This window comes from Galeopterus variegatus, unplaced genomic scaffold (assembly GCF_000696425.1).
Source record: "Galeopterus variegatus unplaced genomic scaffold, G_variegatus-3.0.2 Scaffold12832, whole genome shotgun sequence".
Taxonomy (NCBI): Eukaryota; Metazoa; Chordata; class Mammalia; order Dermoptera; family Cynocephalidae; genus Galeopterus; species Galeopterus variegatus.
Window position 1 is genome coordinate 28,554 of NW_007738943.1, and position 6,202 is coordinate 34,755.

The 6,202-nt window shown below is 45.3% G+C and overlaps 1 pseudogene; it reads right to left on the reverse strand.

The window, feature by feature from the left end:
• Window positions 1–3,902: 3,902 nt before the first annotated feature.
• LOC103581339 lies at window positions 3,903–5,311 on the reverse strand (annotated as a pseudogene).
• Between the last annotated feature and the right edge of the window lie 891 nt (window positions 5,312–6,202).

Genomic DNA, 6,202 nt, shown 5'->3' on the forward strand with positions numbered 1-6,202 from the left:
GATAGGCATAAAAGCAACATTCTTCCCTGAGAGCTGCACATAAGGCTCCCTCTTGTAAACATAGGAGGTGTACTCCCCTTGTATTTTGTAATACAAATTTGGAAAGAGAAGTTAATGATTTTTGCAAATGGGTAATTGATGTTTCAAGGTGGTCTAGATCTATGTCTATAGCCTCCCTTAAAGCTTGTGTATGGGTGTAAGTATGTCCAATTCCAGCAGCCCCCACCCCAGTGCCTACAATCCCCAATAAAGTACTAATGGTAACAGTGGCCCCTAGTGCCCTTTTACTGCTGTGAGGAAAGTTACTTTTCCAATATTGAAACATTTCTTCCCCTTTATGCCATAATATTTGGGGAACAAAATCTTCTGATACACAAGTTTCATGAGACAAGGATTGATTAAACACACAAGCAGTAAGCCTTGATTTGGTGCATAAACATCGCCCAAGGCTGGGTTTAGCCCAGGTGCTCTTGAAGATAATGGTATTGGAACAAATGGGGGGGGGGTTGTTTACAGCAACACATAATCCTTTTCCCAGCATATGTTGTATGGTTAAACCAGGATGGGTTCTGTTGTAATTAATGAATTAATGGCACACTGGGTGCTGTTAATGGGGAGGATGGTTACGTAACTTAACGCCACAGCCTCAAAATACGGGGGACAAACATCATAACATAACCAACAATCTTTTGTCCAGGTTTGCTGCACTGGTAGGTGATTGGTTCCTCATGTGCTGGAGAGCCAGATGGTCCATAAAATGACCAGGTGATGCATCATGCTGGTGTTGATGTTGTTAAGGACAAAGGCAATCAGGATTGGAATGAAACTCTCCCAGGAGGATTAAGAGGCAGGTTCACCCGGGTTGTTGCATAAGTCCCCTGAAAGAGAAGAATTTGCCTGAGGGTTGTTATTGTCCCTGGGCTGAGTTATTGGTTCAAGATTTTGAGGTACAAATTTAAGGTTTTTGGCCGGTATCCATATGGGTGGGGCAGGGTTGGTCAAAGAGGAATACAAACCCAATTCCCCTTCCCATAGTTAGGAGTGGGTCAGGTCCTCTCCAGTGTCTGGAAATGGGGTCTTTCCATCTAACTTGGACCTCGGGCTTTATGTCTTGATTAGACCAGTGCTTTTGAAAAGGTGTCATTAATTTATTTTTGGAAAAATTTAGAATGTTTAATGTAAATAGTGCTAATTCTAATTATTGCTGGGGGCTGGTGGTACCCACTTTTTGTTATTGTAATTGAGTTTTTAAGGTTTGGTGATAATGTTCTATTATAGCTTGTCCCTGTGGATTGTGTGGAATACCTGTGGTGTGGCAAATGCGCCAGCTTGAAAGGAACTCCTGAAATGCACGGCTGACAAAACAGGGGCCATTATCAGTTTTAATTTGATTGGGGAGTCCAAGTGTTGCAAAACATTGTAAAAGGTGACTTTGGGCATGTCGAGCCTTTTCCTCTGAATGAGCAGTCACCCAGCAGGCATGACAATATGTATCAACAGCAACAAAAACATACTTGAGCTTTCTAAAAGGAGAAAAATGAGTAACATCACTTTGCCATAATACGTTGGGTTTTAATCCCCTAGGGTTAACTCCTGGGGATTGTAAAGGGCGCACCTGGAAGTAAGGACGGCAGAACTTACAAGTATGAGCAATCTTTATTAAATCTTTAATAGGGATTTGCAGGAACCGTTTATGTAGGATCCTCCAATTTACATGAGTTTGGGCATGGAGATTAGATGCATCTTGTAAAGTTAAAACATGGGGGTTAGACGAGGCTGTTTTGTCTCCTAAAAAGTTTCCTAGTGAAAGTAAATCTTGCAATTTTTGATGGCCTGTAAGATGTTGTATATACATCGGTTGAGCCCATTCGAATAAAAATGATCGAGTCTGTGGTCTTGTAGTTGTTTGATACGGTCTCGAACAATCCCGGATTTGTTGGCATAGAAGCAGCATCTTTCCTGTAGGTCTAAACACACACCTCCTTCTTCTTCAGTTAGTAAATTGAGACCCCTTCTGTTTTTTTTATTCCCCCTTTTTGTCTTTTTTGTGACCAGCAATGGATCGCAACCCTCAGTGTGGCGCCCGTACCGGGCCGGGACCGGCAACGGGATCGCAACCCTCGGTGTTGCACCTGCACCTCGCTTAGCCAGTGAGCAGCCGGTCTGTATGTGGGATCTGAACCCTCGGCGGGAGCGCCGCCGTGCTCCCAAGCAGTGCACTGTAGCAGTGTGCCACAGGGCCAGCCCATACCCCTTCTGTTTTGTAAGACTACTTCTGCCAGGGAATCTAACTGGTCTTGGAGGTCCTGTATCGTTTGGGAAATAGTTTGCATATCTGAGACTAATTGCGTATACAATTTGGTGTATTGAGTTATAGAGTGGCTAAGGCCAGCAGTTCCAGTCGCAACTGCGGCAGAAATCCCCAGTCCAGCAAGTAAGGGAATTAACTGCACGGCTCTCTTAGCCCTCCCAGCTATGTGAACAATGGAAGGGACAGGGACAGGCTCATCTCCAGGTATAATGTCTTCTTCGGTTAGGAGAGAAGCTAAGACACACAATACTGTCCAATTAGTTGGTTATTGGGTATAAGCCTCATTGTTCCCACAAACAAAGACAGAGCCATTCTGAGCACACAGGGGAGTGGAGATGTTAACAATTGTCAAACACTGAGCGAATGTGGCAAAGCCAACATTAATTTCATAACTATTGTTAACTGAGGGAGAGTGGTAGCAAGAGGAATTAGTAAACTGTAAAGGCTGTACCTATAAAGGAAGGGTTAAGGAGCACTGTCCCTCAGAGGAGTAATTGGAAAGTGGAGTGGGGAAGGCGAGGGGGAGAGGCTGTCCTACTCTTAAGCAAAGCCAGCAGTTCTGAGCAAGTTTAAAATTGGAGGCATTAAGCAAGCTATGGGTGGTTTGAAGGATGTTGGCTCATTTTTTTCTATTTTTCTTTGTATCTTAAATATCATAGCCTGATCTTGAAGGCCTCATCCGTCAGATGCATGAATAGGAGCAGTAAGGGACCAACACACAGGTTGGCCCACTGTGCCCATGCAAGGGGCTAAGCAATATTTAGATGAGGGTGATCCAACAGTGGAGGAGGGAGTTGCAAACTCCCCTCCAAAAGACCCTGAATAAATTTTATCTACGGTGGCTGTATAATATGTACTGTTCCCATGGGTGCATAGCTGAAAAGCAGAGTAACAAGAGCTATGCATAGAATCAGCAAAAGCCTGACAGAGGCATGGGCCAGGGCGCCCTTCAGCAGTAGGTATAGCCCTAGGCTTATCGACACATCGCCACTCAAGGAATGACGTCCCTGACCAGCCAGCCTGGAAAGCCGTGCGATCACCACAATCTATGGATGACCGAGTATTGGTTGGAGGACTAGAAATGATTCCTCCTTAATTTTAATAGTGGATACTTTTTAGATCTCTTAGGTATGGCACCAGCTGCCTTGACCTCCTCACTCTCATCTTCTAGGGAGATTAGATCCACGTCCTCCCTAGGTGGTGAAGAGGGACTTTGGAGGTCAGTCTTGGAACTGGCTTTTAATAATTTTTTCAGTTTGGGCCACAGTTTCTGAAACTTCTATGGATTTATCCCTATCCTAAATCATGTCCCTGATTACATTCCAATAGGAGAAGGCAATAATGGGGACCTTTTCTGGCCCAAAAGTCTCATAGAAATCTTGTATAGTTTCTCCAACTCGAGATGACTTTTTATAATTAATAGTCCCTTTTCTGGGAACCAAGGACAAAGATTCTGCATGAAATCAAAAATTCTTAATATATCAGTTGTTTTAACCTTTACTCCTCACATCTTTAAAGCCTTTTGTAACTCTCTTATATAGTTGTCATGACAACTTAATTTTTGTCCCATTATAGGGCTTGCTTACTCACCTTATCCTGACGCAGTAGGTTCCCATGGCAGACTAAGGTTCAACTCTTTCTCTTTCAGCGGTCGACCCTCCAATGCACCATCTTCCTCATGATATCCCTCACATCCAGTGGCCCACGTTTGGGCACCAGAAATGTCCCGACCCACGGGATATTCAACGCGGACCCTGCAGGGAGGAGTGGGAATTGGATGGTACAAGAGACACAAGAAATGGAGACAAGACAGTATTCTGATCAAGTCTCGTTTATTAGCCAGAATGTCACAGCTTATATAGCCAGCAGGAGGGAATCAGCAGATAAGGAAGTGAGCAGCAGATGGTTTACTGAGTAAACTGCAGGGCAGGTTCTTCCAGTAAAAGGAACAATTCTCAGATATCTAAAGCAATGCAGCTGTGATGTACGCCTAGGGCTGTGCAAGCAGTAAGAAGGAGAAAATGGCAGAAAGGTCACAGCATTTAGTGCCAGAGGGCTATTTGCAGGGCTTCATGAACCTGGGCAGGCTATGACTGGGCTCTTTGGCCCTGGACACATCAGGTTCTCATCCATTACTCCGTGAGGCCGTAAGGTATTAAAGACACAAATAACAAGACATAATACATCTCAGGGGACAGCTGAAAAGTTGGAGAGTGGATGATTCCGTTGAACCCAAAAGGAAGCACAGGCCCCTCTGCACTGGCTCAGGGAATCAGCCCTGAACTTGGAGGGTCCAGAGTGCCCCCTTGTGGCCCCGTGTATCCCTGTAGGGAGGTTTGTGTCTGGGCTCCCACTGATGTCCACTCACTGTGTCTCTGGCACAGTAATACACGGCTTTGTCCGAGGACTTCAGGCTGCTCCAATGCAGGTAGGCGGTACTGGCGGAGTTGTCAGTGGAGAGGGTGACATGTTCTTGGAAGGTCTGGCCATAGTTTGTTTCCGAATCACTAGGATCAATCCTCCCCACCCACTCCAGGCCTTGCCCTCAAGCCTGGCACACCCAGCTGATCCAGTAGCTAGTAAAGCAGTATCCAGAAGTCTCACAGGAGATCCTCAGAGACTCCCTGGGCATTTTCACCTCTGCCCCTGACTGCACCATCTGCACCTGGGAAAACGCACCTTTGTGGGAGATGCAGGACTCAGATCAGGGGTCCCCTCCTGCCCACTCCACTCTATGACCCAAACTCTGTGCTTGGACAGACCTAGGAGAACAGCCAGCAGGAGGGCATGGACGGTGGCAGACCCCATCCTGGACGGTGACAGAAGAGGACACACTGAGGACCCAGCTAGTCGGTGAGGGGGACTCCACTGTGGAGGAGAGCCATTGGATTAAATGAAAAGTCCCCCCACTTGAGTTGGCATATTTACCACCTTGCCCTCCAGGGGATCATGCCAAGGTTTCATAAACCAGAACCTCCGGGGACCAATAATGAGGCTCATTTGAGCCTCATGTGACAGAGAGAATAATGTCACAGTAAAACACAAAAGTTTGTACCTCGCCCCTGCGCCCTGGAATACACAGAAGCGCTGGACTGAGAAATGCAATTGCTGGTGTCCACGGTGATCTCACCATGGGCAACTCTCACAAGGTTGTCCTCACACCAGCATCAGCCACGTGTGTATTTAAGATGCAGAATATCAGTTCTATGTATGCGAGTTGTCAGAATCACAACGGAGTCACTTGTGTTAAACAAACAAAACTGACAGAGTTGGGAAGGCTGTGAATGGAGGATGTTCATGCACACATACCTGGTAACACAAATTACCACAAAGAACTGCAAAACCACAGCCTTGCACAGAGGCCATCTCAGCCTTACACACACATTTGCAAGGACATCTGACCAGCAACTTGCCATCCAACCACAGACTAGTGACACTCTTGTCATTGATACTGTAGACAAGCATGATTATTCAAAATAATTATGTAACTTCCATTTTTTTTCTTTTAAATACTTTGCCTTCATTTATATCCCAGAACATGCACATAGTTTCCTATGACTCACATATGCCTTTTGTAATGTTCTGTTCCCAGTTAAGTTTATGATTCATTGGAGAGCCTCTCTCTGTTCGTTATTCAGGTTACCATTCCCAGGAGCCCTGAATCTGAGCCTCTGAGGTAGGATTTGGCACCTACAATCTTATGTGTCCTGAAGGAGAGTCTTGTTGCACCAAAGGTTGTAAAGTACCCTATGCTTAGAAACAGATTGTGCCTCAATGTACACAGCCCATTAAAGGTCTGCATAAATACAACAGTATTTTGTCTATGTTACAGAATGGAAAATGTTTCTCTAATACTTATATCTTAAATTCTTAAAACCGTCATCTCAGGGG